This window comes from Suncus etruscus, chromosome 2 (genome assembly GCF_024139225.1).
Source record: "Suncus etruscus isolate mSunEtr1 chromosome 2, mSunEtr1.pri.cur, whole genome shotgun sequence".
Lineage (NCBI taxonomy): Eukaryota > Metazoa > Chordata > Mammalia > Eulipotyphla > Soricidae > Suncus > Suncus etruscus.
The window spans coordinates 98,531,335-98,547,309 of NC_064849.1; the positions used below are offsets into that span (position 1 = coordinate 98,531,335).

Sequence of the window (15,975 nt, forward strand, 5' to 3'; positions counted from 1 at the left end):
TGCATGCAGAAAGATGGTGGTTCAAATTCCATTATCCCATATGGTCCCCTGAGCCTGCCAGGAGCGATTTCTGAGCATAGAGCCAGGAGTAACCCCTGAGCGCTGCCAGTGTGATCCAAAACCCAAAAACAAGTCTTCAACAAGCTCCAGATGCTCAAGTGTGTCAATACTAGAACCAGAGTCAATAAAACAAAAGCAAATAAAATGAAAAATATTTAGAAAATCTTTCTTGTTCAGGTGAGGAATCTAACCCAATAATAGGTCAAATCAGTTCATATTAAAGTTAAAGGAGCTTCTTTAAAAGACAAAAATGTCTCAGCACAGCACTTTGCTATTATGTATGACATTTGTTTATAGTGCTTTTGGCTGCCCTCTACTAAACTGAGAAAGTTTGTTTATTCCTAAATTGTTAAGGGTTTGCATACTTTTTTGGTAATTAATTAAACTTTTATTGAATGTTGGGGGTGACAAGGAAGGGTTTTAGGCACACTGGTAAAGGGAAGAGGGCTCTCTGGGGATGGTATTAGAATGAAAAGGTAGGCATGAAAATTATAATTAACTATATTGGAAATCATGGTACCTCAATAAAAATGGTCTTTAAAGAATAAATTTTTTTAAAGTTCAAAGCCAAAAAATATCACACCCTTATGAACAGTAAAGCTGATTTGAGGAGCATATTTTGGGTGCAAATGGGGAAAATATTCCTATCCTCTACATAGGAAGTGGGGTGGAGACAGAGAAAAAAATAATGGAGCGTCCAAGGATGGAGCAATAGTAGCCACCTTGCATGCAAGTGGCAGTAGTTCTATCCTTGGCACCAAATATGGTTCCCCCAAGCACCAACAGGAGTGATCCCTGAGTATTAATGGGTGTGGCCCAAAAAGAAACCAAAAAGTGTAACATCCAAACCAATAACCTCAGCATAAGTATATATGACCAGCAAATACTGACAATGTTCCCTTTTGCACAGGAAAGGGCAATATTCCAATACCATCTCTCTGGAAACTTCTTGTTTCTCTGGGAGGGAGAAAAAAATAGCATGGACTATAGGACTAGGAGGGTGAGGGCATAGGACATATTATCTAATCATGTTTCCCTTTCCAGCAGTTATAAATGACATGTTTGTATTTAATATCAGAATGAAAAGATTCGCAGTGGTGTAAGAGCAGAAATTTCATGAAAATGACTTCACCTTTTCTGTTTTCTCCTCCAACAAGCATTGCCCACCCCTCACTGGTCAGCCGTTAGCATGAAAACGCTGATACTGTAGTCTCTTAGGTTACTTTAGAACCCACAGTGACTGGACCCTAAACTAACACTGGATGTGAACCGTTCTACCAATAAAAGCTCAATCACTTAGATTTTTAGCCAGCGACTAAAGTAGCCTATGAGACTTCAGAACCAGTAGAGTTTGACTAGAATTTGATGTCACACATCACCTGCTCACATGCATATAGAGTGGTGTCTCTGGCATATATTGCAGAGCATCCTTTTTGACTATTAGGCTAAATGGTAGATATTCCCACATCTTCTGGAAGACAGGGAGACAATGAGTGCTTCATGGGAGAAAGCCATCAGGAGAGCCAATCTATAGAAAACATTGCTGCACTCCAAACAATTGAAATTAGGAGTTAGTAGAATTGGCAAACCCTCAGAAAAGTTAGAAACAGAAGTAGGAGAAAACTGTTTTAGGTTGGTGGAGGGTACAACTGGTAATATCCAGAACTTTCTTCTGATTTTATCTTGAACTATTCTCTAACACCATCATTGACATTGTTAGTTCCAGACTAGCAAGGTCTTGTTTAGAATTTATCTACTGGGGCTGGGGCATTAGCACAGTGGTAAGGCATTGCCTTGCACGTGGCCAACTCAGGATGAATCCAAGTTTGATTCCCAGCATCCCACATGGTCTCCCAAGCCTGCTAGGAGAAATTTATGAGTGCAGAGCCGGGAGTAACCTTTGAGCACCACTAGGTGCTCAAAAACCAAATATAAATAAATAAAATAATCCTTATCCTTTGAGAAGAGGGAAATGACCCGTTTCTATTTCTGGAACCTAGCACACTGACAAATAGCATGTCCTCAATAGAAAGGTTAATGCCAAGTTAAAGAGCTAGGAGGAATACAGAATATTATTCTGGAAGCTCAGTGTTTGATGAATTCAGAACCACAATTGAAGTAAAATTAATTCAGGGGCCTGAAACATTCAAGCAACTCTCAATAACAGTAATTGGGGATGTTGTGCCCAGTAAATACCCCTTCACAGAGAATGTTTACTCTTTTTTTTTTTTTTTTTTGGTTTTTTGGGCCACACCCGTTTGATGCTCAGGGGTTACTCCTGGCTATGTGCTCAGAAATCGCCCCTGGCTTGGGGGGACCATATGGGACGCCGGGGGATCGAACCGAGGTCGTTCCTTGGCTAGCGCTTGCAAGGCAGTCACCTTACCTCCAGCGCCACCTACCCGGCCCCAGAATGTTTACTCTTGACTAATGCCGGATACTTATCTTCCTAAAGGCATGCCAGTATTTCAAGGAGAGTTGGTGTTGCAGGCTGACCAAACATGGGACAGAAGATCTGGATGCAAGTCTCATTTCCACAAATCACCAAGATGTGAATTTAAGGAAACTCTTGGGTTACTTACATTTCTTTCTCTTTCAAAGTCTGATCATGAAATCTTCCTTATGCAAGCATCATTTCTTTTTTTCATTCTCTGTCCTCCCTTGCCCTTTTTGTTTCTCATGGTTTATTGTGAGGCTGAGGATCCATGTTATTCTGGCCCCATGAGGCTGAGGATGCCACATTACTCAGGTCCTGTGGTGCCAGGAATTACCCACGCTATCATAATTATGCTCAGGGACCTCGAGGACCATAGCTGGCAAAGCTTTGCAATGCCAGGGATTGAACCAGGAGTTGACCACATGCCAGGTAAATCCACACCTGATGGTACTCAGGATTATTTCTGGTGTGTTTGGTGGACCATATAGTGTCAGGGATTAAACCTGGAAGGTTGGATACATTCAAAGCAAGCACCTTACCTGCTGTCTTATCTCTCTGGCTCCTACCCTCAGTTCTTAATGTCAGAAGTTGCCAAATAAAGTTGAATAGATAAATGGATAAACAAGTGGATAACTTGGCCAGTCTGTATGTAATTGGAAAGCAAGAGTATCTTTTAAGAAAGAGAATTAAACAAGTCTGAGTGCCAACAGAGAATGTTGAAACCAATGGGAAGAAGCTGGAGGAGTACCACAGTGGGTAGGGTGCTTGCCTTGCACGAAGCTGACACGGGTTCAATCCCCAGCATCCTATATGGTCCCCGGAGCCTATCAAAAGTGATTTCTAAGCAAAGAATACTGCCAGGTGTAGCCAAAACAAAACAAAACTACTAGGAAAACATGATGCAGTTTCTGAATCATCAATTGGACGCAAGGAAGAAACTTTTCTTTTCATACTATTTCTAGGGTGTTGGTTAAAATTTATTAAAAATAATTATGAAACCCCAGGAGAGTTTCCTCAATCATGGATTTCACAACCAAGTCCCCGAGCCTCTCCTCTATCTTAGGAGGAGGTTCCCATGGAAGGACTCAAATGGCTGGATTTTGTGCTCTCTGTGATCATATCTGCTCTGATATTTATGGTATAATGACTTCTTACAGTCCAGTCCCTGAAATACCATTGACCATTTCCATTTGTCCTGTCCTTGAGGCCTGGTCCCTCACTACAATCTACCTGCCCCCCACAAAAGGCTCTTTACTGATTGGCCTAATTTTTCCTGGCATAGTCAGTCAAGCATGATATCTGCTACTGACTTGCTTTTTTTCACTCTACCCCTCACCCCCTCACCATCTCCCTATTCTAACTTGGAGCTAATCATGGGCAGAATTCCAGGCACAACAGTGGTGCCCTTCCATTCACTCTTGTAGTCACGTGCTATGTGTTCTTCAGCCTGGGACTCTGAGGATGGACCGAGCAATGTAGCCAAAGCCCTTAACCAGGTGTTTGCTGGGCAGAGGTAGACTGAGAGGTCACTCCCATCAGAGGCTATCAACTGCATTGTTGGCTTCACACTGCTGCATCCCTGACCCCCAAACCATGCCACCAGCTTAGTATTGTAAGTACTATCCCCATTTTATTGTGCTCACAGACTCTGTGCATCTGGGATTCAGATAGTTTGCAGAGAGATGGCTTGTCTGCTCCATGATGTTAAGAATTGAAAAAACTTGGCATGAGTGACTCTTTCCTTTCCCTTTATTAAGATTAAGAATCTTGGCCAACCCCTGGCTTCTAGCATCTTAAAACCCTGTCCCTGAGATGACCCAGCCTCCCTATTGAATTCCTGTCTGGAAAAACCCAAACGTGCCAAAAGAATTTTATTATTTGTTCCAGCCAACACTTGAGCTTTTATTAAAAACTTGCTATTGTAAATTCTTTCTCTGCCCTATGAGAAGAGTTTATCGCCAAAATGCATTTTAAGAGAAATGAGAGCTATTTCTTTGAGGTGGAATCATTCCACAGAAAAGATTGGGTGTATGATGCCAGTCTCTGGGGGTGAAGATGGAAAATATGACTCTGATCAAGTCTAGGGAGGGACACACATGACCTAAAACTTTGAACTTCCTGCCTTCTCTGGTGCCCCTCTCTCCCCTTTCTCCTCTTATGAGTACTTCCTGTACCACATCCATCCAGCTGCACACATGGGAGTTGAGCTCTCTTTCTGCAGGGAACACTTCCTGGATTTATTGGGAGAAGCCATAGACCCACCTCTTGAGGAAATAAATGCCAAATAGTTGGGCCTCTGTCTGAAAACTGCCACAGGAACTCAGTTCCCTAGGCAATAGAACTTTTTTTTTCCAGAGTTGATAGTTACACATTTACATAGTAAAGTACAGTTATAGCTTTAAAATAAATATTACTGGTAATCCCTTTTGATCCCTGACCACGTGTATTCTTCAAGCAGTGCAAGAGTGAGTCCTGAGCACAGAACTGGGAGTAAGCCCTGAGCACTGCAGGGCTTATTTTTGTTTTTGTTTTTATTGACTAAAAAATAAGTAAATAAAATATAATAAATACTACTGGAAACGTAGAAATGGCTTAGTGGTAGAGCAGCTGCCTTGTTGGCATAAAGCCATGAGTTTGATCTTCAATTCCATCCCATCCAGCTTCAGGTACTGAAGCTGTAGCTCTACTATTTGGGATTCTGGGTGCCACAAGAAAGTGTGTGATCTCTGGAGCACCACAACTAAGCGCTGCAACTCAGCAAGCACCACAATCAGTGTACAATCCATTGTGACAATAAAGGAAAAGGAAGGGGATCAAGGTAAAAATTAAAACAAAAAGATACTAGTGTCTCAAAGGGATATATGCAGAGCTACAAAAATTTGATCAACCTACACCCATGTTCCAAGCTGTAAATGAATGAAGCAGCATTGTCTTCCTGTTGCTTCTGTCAGGCTCTAAGTGCTCTTTTCATGGTCTACATAGCTCTGTTTCTCACAAGGGAGAGCTTTTGGGTAGTATGCTTTTAAAATGGCCACATTGTGCAGTGCAGATGTGCTCTCTAGTGTTGCAAAGCACAAGAAGGCAGTAAAGAGTGGGTCAAAGTTGAAGAGTATCTCAGGTTAGAGTGATTGCCACAGAATACATATAACATTACACAACAGTGAGGGTGAGGATGAGTCATTCATGTTGTATTCTCTTAAAGAGTATTGTATTTTTTGTTTGGTTTTATCCAGATCTGATGATGTTAAGACTCCTCTTTCAGATGTCTCTCTTGGGGTGGGGGCGAGTTTCAGGATACCATACATGGTGCTGGGGATAGAACCTGGGTAGGCTGCGTACGAGGCAAATGCTCTATGTTATGGATTTATCTCTGGTGCCAAGGACTATAGTTTTGGAACCTGCAGAAGTACGGCTTCAGTCTAAAATGCTAGTACAAGAATACCCATGTATGTTTATTCATAGCCAGCACTGAAAATAGTTCTAATGTCATCAACAGAAAAATGAATAAACATGAGCCAGAGAGGTATTACAGGAGATAGAATGCTTGCTTTGCATGTGGTCAACCTAGGTTTGACCGGATATAATTCTATATATGATATCTTATAATTCCAGCTTCCCATATGGTTCTCTGAGCACTGCCAGGATTTATACCTGAGCATAAAGCAAGTAGTAACCTCTGAGCATCACTGGGTGTGGCCCAGAAACAAAAATAGATCTGAAGAAAAATGGATAAAAAGTAATGTTTATGAATGAGACATTACTCAGAAACAAAAAAAGTAGGCTGCAGATAATCAGAAATGTTATGCATGAGTATCAAGACAGCATTGGAAATCATTCTTTGAGAATAATTGTTCTGACCTTGCCTTGATTGACTGAAGTAAACCCATGTCACACTTCTGTCCCCTGTTGCAGTTCTGTATGATCTACTCCAACTCCATACCTTTATGTGCTTCCTTTTTTCATGTGCATCCAGCACAAAAAGCAAAGAAGACAGGTCACGAGGGGCAGGCAGCATTCAGCACAATATTGGGATGAGGACACAAAAATTCTGGTCCTCAATTCTTCTTCTACACAAACCTTAAGGATTCTGCATGCTTCCATAGAAAAGTCAGCTTTGTGATCTGATTGCCTGCTGCAGCAATCTCTCTAATACTCAGCCAGATTGGTTTTTTCCCCCCTCATTTCTGCTTCATGAGACCTCATCTTAAGTAAACTATGTAGGGGCACATCATTGTATTCATGTTAGGTGAAGAAAGGATACTGAATGTTATTCTATGGGTAAAATTTTTCATCACTGTAGAAGAGAAAATGGAGAACAATTTGTTTGAAAATGCCAACTTCTTATCAAAACTGTCTACTCAATTCCTTGGCAGACCATTATCCATCTGCTCTTGGAATAAGGCCTTGCACCCAAAGTGCTCACTGGTATTATACAGATGGAAATGGATGACTCAATAACAAATTCTCTTCTTCCTGATGGTTAGTGAGCCTATTTGTTAGAAAGTTCCTGGATTCTAACCTCTTGTTCCCCAGATTCACCACCCAACATCTGATCCCCTATAAAAGTCTCACGGTCACTAATTTAACAACTTTATTTGTTTGGCTTTTTGAGGGGCCACACCTGACAGCGCTCAGGGGTCACTCATGGTTTTGCACTCAGAAATCATTTCTTATAGGCTCGGGGGACCATATGGCGTTCCACGAATTGAACCTGAGTCCGCCCCAGGTTGGCTGCATGCAAGACAAATACCTTACTGCTGTGCTATCTCTCCAGCCCCATCATGGTCACTAATTAAATATTCCACACTTCATAAGCTTCCTTAGGATAGTTATTTTCCCTGACCTTTGTCTGTAAGAAAAGGATTATTTGGAACAGTGATTCTCAAACTTTTTTTTGTTTGTTTGTTTTTGAGGACACACCCAGCAGTGCTCAGGGGTTCCTCCTGGCTCTATGCTCAGAAATCGCTCCTGGCAGGCTCAGGGAACCATATGGGATGCCAGGGATGCCGGGATTCAAACCACCGTCCTTCTGCATGCAAGGCAAATGCCCTACCTCCAAGCTATCTCTCTGGCCCTCTCAAACTTTTTAATGTAGAGAGAAAAGAAAGATGATCACAAAAGCATAGTTCATACCAGTAGACTGATGAGAACACTAGCTGCCCGTCATGACCAGGCCTACCTATCCTATTCTGAGTGTTGATAAATTCAGTGTCTCAGCTATGCCCCTAATTAGCAACTACAAAATATCCAACACAGAAACTATTGAAACTGAAAAAAACAATAACAGCTCTCTAGAATCTGGGGAATTAAATATTATTTATCTACAGTGAGGAGGTACAAAGCCAGCCTTACCCATACCTCATAACAAGCTCCCACCCACACACCTCTTCATGCTTCATATATGGAAACAAGGGTAGGCCTCATCACTCATTCCACTCCATCTCAGGCTTCATCTGAGCCCTGAACATTCATGGCTGAATTCCACAGCTGGCCCTGTCACCATTATGTTTGACTCTTGACCAATGTGAAATTAGTGGCAATTGATGCTCCACACAAATGAAAATGCACATATAGCTTTTGACATCCCATAAAGATGATGATAACTTGTTGGCTGGAAATTTTTGTAATAATGTAGTTGACCCACATATTATTTGTGTTTGATGTGTTATAGAGACAAAATTCTTATACCAATAAAATGAGCTATAAAGAAAAAATGTTATTAAGAAAGTCATCTTTGGGGCCAGAGTCGTGGCGCCAACAGTAAGGCATTTGTCTTGCCCACGCTAATCTAAGACGGACCATGGTTTGATCCTCCAGCGTCCCATATAGCCCCCAAAGCCAGTAGCAATTTCTGAGAGCATAGCCAGGAATAACCCGAGCGTCACTGGGTGTGGTCCTAAAACAAACAATAAATAAATAAAAAGTCATCATTTAAAAAAGGAAAATCGGGGCCAGAGAGATAGCATGGAGATAAGGCTTTTGCCTGGCATCCAGAAAGACGGTGGTTCAAATCCTGGCATCCCATATGGTCCCCTGAGCCTGCCAGGAGCAATTTCTGAATGTAGAGCCAGGATTAACCCCTGAGCGCAGATGGATATGACTCAAAAACAAAAAAAAAAGGAAAATCACATGTGTAGCACTATACTGTTTTATTGGCTCAGTAAGTATACATGTTCTATTTACAAGAAATTTCAACCCAGGTTATTCATAGACCCTTTCTATCTCCTCTGCTACACACCAGGACCTGCTTGTACATGTGCTGTGCTACCCCCTGGTGGCTGATTTCAGGAAGAAAAAGAAAAGTGTTCTCTAGCAATATTCCAGTGATATATCCCACTGAAAAAAAAACAAAACTAAGTATTAAGTCTCAACAGTAAAGCAGCTCCTGGCAAGAAGGTATTTATAAATGACAATGGTAGTGCTGGTCTGCAGGAATTTCTTTACCCTTCTCAGTGGAAATAATTTCAAATGGAATCCAATAGGTAAAGATGCCAGGGTCCTGCTTAAGAACAGGGTTGTACAAAGTACAGCTTGTTTCCAACTGATTGCCTTACATCTCATTTTAATATTGGATAACAGATGAGCTAATGAAAGATGAAATCAAATTAGCCCTCATAACCCTTGCAGATTGAAAAAAAAGATTAATTATGTATGCTCAGGAGTCCACTAACCTTTATTGCCTTTATAATCCACTAAAAGTACATTGAAAAAATAAACTCTCCTTGAGGCAAAAGATACTATAATAGGTTTTGCCTTGCTTACAGCTGACCTAGGATTGATCCCTGACACTACACATAAACCTTTATGTCCTTACAGGAATGATCTCTGAGCACACAGGCAGGAATTATCCCTAAGTACTAAACTGTGTGTCAAAAACAAAACAAAACAAAACCCTAGGAAAAGAACAGACTCATTTCTCTAGGCAGAAGACAGTCATAAGTTAAGACACTTTATTTCGAATAACCCTGGTTCAATGTCATACACTGAATATGGCTCCCCAAGCACCATGAGGATCCATCTCTGATTACAGAGCCAGGAGGAATCCCTGAGCATCACCACGTGACCCAACACCCCACCCCACCAAAATAAAACTGCTCACCTAGTGTTTTCATATGTGGCTAACTGACTTATTATGTATGGACATCCACACCTCAGAAAGTAGTGATGAAAATACAGACTGACAGCTCTTTCCTTTTCATTTAAGGAGAGAAACCCTAGAAGCAACAGATTTACCTTTTTTTGGTTTTGGTTTTTGGTTTTGGTTTTTGGGTCACACCCAGCAGCACTCAGGCACCCGGCTCCTGGCAGGCACGGGGAACCATAGGGGTTGCTGAATTCGAACTACCATCCGTCCTAGATGCAAGGCGAACACCCTACTGCTGTGATATCTCTCTGGCCACAAGGTATTTACTTTTTAACTGAAATGTCAATTTATTAGGAGAAGGTAGCTGTAGGTTTTATTTACACAGTTCTAAGTATATAAATAGCAAATATGCATGATCGTAATATATATGTATATATAATATATGTATTTTACATAAATGTAAAATATATGAATAATATAAATATATAATATAAAACAATTACCAAGAGGGCCTACAGGATAAAAGGCTAAAGCAAATGAGAAGACATGATTTTGATCTTTAGTGATGCCCATATGCACTGAGCATGGTGGTCCCTGTTGCTCTGCTTTCTGGGAACTTCCAGCACTATAACAGAGATGTCCAGTCTCCAGTACATAGCCATGTATGTGAGCACTGCAGCTAGAGTGCTCAATTCCCAGTGAGCACTGCAATTGAAAGATAGGTAAGCAAGAAGACCAGGAGTGTGCCAAGACAAAAGCATGCGACCCACCCCAGAGAGCACGGGGCTGGGAATACAAACAATCAAAACTTCTAAGAATAAGCCCTGAGAACTGCCAGGCATGGCTCTCAAAAATATACAGTATCACCACTCCTAGGAATATACTCCAGAAGCCCCAAAACACAATACAGAAAAGCCCTCTGCATTCATCGAAGCACCCACTGTTCACAATAGCCAGAATCTGAAAACTACTCAAGAACCCAAGAACAAATGAGTGGCTAAAGAAATGAGAGTACAAATGCACAATGGAATACTATGCAGCTGTTTGGAATATTGAAGTCATGAAATTTGCTTATATAGGGATGGATATGCAAAGTATTGTGCTGAGTGAAATGAGTCAGAGGGATGGGCGTAGAATAAATCACTTATTTGTGGGATATAAGAAAGATGAAAGGTAGTATGGTAATAATATCCAGAGACAATAGATATGAGGGCCAAGAGGACCAGACCATGGTAGGAAGCTTTCCACAAATAGTGGTGGAGCAGTGCAGGGACCTGCTCTGGGCTAAGAAGGGATCACTATGACAAAAAGAGTCGGAAATGATCACTCTGAACAAGAACTGGGTACTGAAAGGAGATAAAATGATATGCAAGTCACCAGTAACATAATACTCATGGATATATGTTACAATATATGATGCAACCTACAGTGTCTAAAAGAGAAAATTATGGGGAGAAAGTAAGAGAGTGAGAGTGAGTAAGTGAGAGAGAGAGAGAGAGAGAGAGAGAGAGAGAGAGAGAGAGAGAGAGAGAGAGATGCCTGCCTCAGAGGCAGGCAGGACAGTTGAGAGGAGAAAGGGATGGAAACTGGGGGCCTAGGTGGCAGAAAACGTGTGCTGGTAAAGAGTTATGAAAATTGTATGACTGAAACTCAGTAGTGAACAACTTTGTAACTGTGAAGGAAAAAATCAACTGTATTATGAACACTGTATTTTGTGTTAAATAAAGCAATTTTTAAAATTCTAAAAAAACAGTCACTATCAGTATAGTTAGAGACATAAGACATTGGTAGTAAAGATATCTTAGAGGAATATTATAAAATATTCCAATGTTTAAACTGTGATTAACTTATTAAATCACATTATGTAATTCTACACATAAATGTTAGTCAATGGGCTTAGGAGTGTTAGTCAATTCAGGTTTCTATAACAGACATTAATGATCATGGCCACAGATTGCTGCGTGACAATCATCTGTGAATATGCTTATTCCATATTCATTTGATCCTCACAAAGGAGAAATAAAAATCATCAGTGTTTCAAGGAAAAATGCTAGAAAGAACATTTATAAATGCTACTACTATAGTTTATTCACTTCTAGTGGGAAGGCTCAACATTATCATGGAAACTGACAGATTTTGGTAGTCATTTGCCTAATCAAAGCTATTAGAGTTGGAATTGGAAATTTCTTTTAATCATGCTGACCCGTGAAAGCCAGCTGAGACCAATTGACACAATTGATTTCTTGATGGGGATAACATGAGGAAAGCAATCAGTTGTGACTAGAAGAGACAAAGGCTTAAAAATGTAGAATTTACCTCTATTGTCCAGGATTTAAAAAAAATCATTCACTGCCCTATTCTATTGTCACCATTGTCTAATTCTCATGGAACACATAGAAATATAAACCTCATGGAATATAAAGTACTCCTGGAATATATTACTCATGCAAATATGATAAATTGGCATTATGGTTTACTATCAAATGCCTGTGAGCTTGGTTATTAAAAACCAATTTATCTATATCAAATAAAATTCTATTTAAATAAACTGTCCAACTAAAGATTCATCCTTGGGCCTTCATGAGAGTAAGGTGGCTAGAGTGTTTGCCTTGCATGCCACTGACCTGGGTTTGATCCCCATCATTTCATATGACTCTCCAAACACTGCCAAGAATAACTCCTGAGTGCAGAGCCAGGAGTAACCTCTGAACATCACCAAGTGTGGGCCATCCTCCTAAAAAAGATAACGGTTCATTTTTTTTTTTAGTTGGTTGGTTTTTGGGCCACACCTGGGGCACTCAGTCTGCACTCAGAAATAATTCCTGATAGGCTCAGGAGATCATATAGGATGCCAGGAATTAAACCTGGGTTGGCAGAATGCAAGGCAAATACCCTATCTACTGAACTATTGCTTGGGCTCTTACAGGTCTATTCTTTTTTTTTTTCCCTGTCAGAAGGGTCATGTGCCAACGGTAACAAGGTTGAAGGGAGGCACATATCATACAGATGTGTGAAAACCCGATCATCATGCTTATGAACCAGAAAAGGATCAGGTCTATTCTTGACCATATTTGACTCAGCATTCTCCCCCTATCCTGCCCCAGAATGTCACCAGCTGGTCTTCTATATGCCCTCAGGAGCTGTTTTCTCACTGACCTTCCTCAGCAAGTGATTCAAAGGGAAACAGGCCTGGGCTTGAGTAGAACAGCAGGACCCAAGAACGAGACCTAAGAATGAGACGCAAGTTAACCACTGAGATCTTGAGGACTTGTGTCCATGCCTGGGCCTTGGCAAAGAGCTGGCTTTCTTCTTTTCCCTACAGAGGATCCTAGGAGAAAGACTGAGGCAGAAGATAGAACCTGTGAGAGTTGTTGCTAGAGAACAGTACAGCTGATAGGGCTCTTGCCTGGCACTGTTGACTTAGGTTCAATCCCAAACATCCCAATAGTCCCCTGAGTTTTCTGGAAGTGATACCTGGACAGCAGCCAGGAGTGAGTCTTAGCACTGTAGGGTGTATCCCCCAAAGTAAACAACGCTCCACTCCTTAAAATAAAATAGAAAAAAATCAGAGTAGCAAGTGAAGCGGGAGCCAAGACTCCAAGTAGCAGTGAAGCAGGTGCAGGTTCATTCGTCCCTCCCTGGCTCCTAGACTCTGCAATAGGTGCAAGAATAAAAGTATCAGATAATGGGGGCCGGAGTGATAGCACAGCAGCAAGGCGTTTGCTTTGCATGTGTCTGACCCAGTATAGACCCAGATTCGATCCCCAGCATCTCAGATGGTCTCCTGAGCCTGCTAGCAGCAAGTTCTTAGCAGAGCCAGTAATAACCCTTGGGTGTTGCTGGGTGTGTCCCAAAATCAAAAACAAAACAAAAAAAATGTGTCAGATAATGATGATGCTAAGACTCACAGCTAGAAACAGAAAAGCTTGTTGAAAAGTATAAAGGAAAATCTGCAGCTGTGGAGAAACTTAGTATAGGACTAGTTTAAGTCAGGCTCTTTTGTTTTGTTTTGTTTTTGTATTTGTGTTTTGCTTGCTTGTTTGTTTTGACTGTGGTTTTTTATTTTATATGAACATGGATTTTAATGTTTCTTACCTAGTGACAAGATCATTACAAAGACAGGATTTGTAATTGCTTACAGAACCATCTGGCTAGTTTAGGTTCTTTTAATTTTAATTTAAAATTTTAATTTAATTTAATTTCTTAATTAAAATTAAAATCTAATTTAAATTTAATTAGGTTTATATTTCAGCATATGCCCAAGTGTTGCCCATTATATGTCCCTAAAGCTTTGGGGCAGAATCTATGATCTTAGAAAATGGGCAATTTGCCTTTCTCGGCAAAAGCCCAGAGATTTGCAGGAATGTTTAAGATGTGGAGTACAGACAGCACTGGTGGTTCCCAGGACTTACTCCTGATTCTGTGCTCAAGGATCAATCCTGGCAGTGCTTGGAGTGCCGGGGATCGAACACGATCTGGTGTATGCAAACCAGACACTTAATCTTTTGCAGCATCTCTCTAGCCAGTATTTGAATATTTTGAAAGCAAATATAGTGACAGACTTTATGTTTATAACTATTAAAAAATAAAAGTGTTGCTAAGGAAGTCTAAAACAAAACAACTGTTGTGTTAAATAATTCATGATGTGCTGGATGGTGAAGGATGGATGGAGGGATTTTTCTCTGCCATCCCAGGCCACGTGGCTCCGCAATCCCCATTCAGCTGGCGGGTCCCAGGTTTAGGTGAACGGTGGAATCAGACTCATCCAGAGACTGGTATCAGGAAGCATGAACTTTATTCATACCCTATCCACCACATGTGTGGCTTATATCATAACCTATTAAGCATTTGCTATTCTTAGCTAGCCCTGCATCTTAACTTCTTTCAGCCATCTTCCATTTGACCTCCATGCTGGCCAAAGACCAAAAGGCAAAAAGGGCAGAGACCCTAATCCCCTGGGTCAAAGGCCTTATCTACCTTTCAAGACCACTCCCCGAATGGGAGGGTCTCAGGTAGGTACACCTAAATTCAGGGTGGAGTTACAACAACTGCACCCCCTTATTCATTGCAGCATAATTTACATTAGCAAAGAGCTAAAAATAACCCAAGTATTTTGGGGTTGATGATTTTGGTAAAGATAGTAAGCATACATAATGGAATACATTTATTAAAGGAAGTGGCATAACCTCAGGTGCTGAGCACATGCTTTGTATGCTATAGACCCCATCACATCCCCAGGAAGAGATGGTCTCCTAAGCATAACCAGGAGTAGCCCCAAAGTACTACCATGTGTGGTCCAAAAATACAAACAAAAATTAAAAAAATACTTTATATGTAAAAATAAATAAATAAAGCAAGGTCCTTTCCATCTGCAACAACCTAAGTGGACTTACAGAAAGTTGTTTGTCCAAGAAAGACAAACAACACAGCAATTTTCTCATGTGTGGTACAGAGAAAGACCAATGAATTCAATGGAGCAGAAATAAGTGTTGAGACTAGGAGACCATTGTGGCCAGGGAGAATAGCACATTGACTTGTCACCCTTCTTTGAGAGCATAAGCTCCAGAATCTAAATCCCCACATGCTCACTACAACCTTAGCAGTTCTATCTACTGTCTGAGACTGGCAACACTCTGTCAACACAAGCAATTTTTGGCTACAATCAGTTATTGTGTATAAGAACCACAGAAGAGGCTGTGACTTCCAGCAAGCACCACCTCTTTTTTTATTTATTTATTTATTTTTTTGATCATAGTGGCTTACATATTGTTGACAATGATATTTTAGGTACATATTTACATAAAATCAGGGGGGATTCCCATCACCAAATTGTCCTCCCTACACCTCCGTTTTTGTCCTACCACCCATATCCTCTTCCCTCACCCCCAGGGTAGCTAGGATGTGTGGTCTCCTCTGTATCTAGCCTACTGCATAGTAGTCTTGCACCTATTTGGTCCTGGTGTCTCCCTTGTTTCCCCCTCTAATTGGGGGGGCAGGACTAGCTAGTTCAAGTTACGTGGTTTTGTTTAAAGGAGAGAAAAGTAATAAACTGGGGTAAAAGTCTAATACGCCGAAAATAAGTGGAATTCTTCCAGAGGCTCTCAACATCGGTTTGAGAAATGAAGGAGAGAAAAAAGGTGAAACATTCCACCAGTACAAAAAGAAGTGTCAAATATCCCGTGAGGACTCCAACAATAAGCACAAGCACCAAAAAAAAACAAAAAACAAAACAAAACAAACAAAAAATAAAAACCCACAAAAACAAACACAAAACAAAACAAAACAAGCAAACAAACAAACAAAAAAATGTCATGGTCTTGATATAGGAAACATGGCATAGCATACAAAGGAAGAACAGAAAGGAAGAGAAAGAATAAGTATAACTGGGGACAAC

At 40.8% G+C, this 15,975-nt stretch overlaps 1 protein-coding gene and 1 non-coding gene across 2 annotated transcripts in view; both read right to left on the minus strand.

Annotated features, from left to right (window-relative positions):
- TARS1 (threonyl-tRNA synthetase 1) overlaps positions 1–15,975 on the minus strand; it is a 387,157-nt gene that overhangs the window by 334,511 nt on the left and 36,671 nt on the right. The window lies entirely within an intron of this gene.
- On the minus strand, positions 12,530–12,631 carry LOC126002786 (small nucleolar RNA U13). Its single transcript, XR_007493423.1, has one exon. It is a non-coding gene; the product is annotated as a small nucleolar RNA U13 (small nucleolar RNA).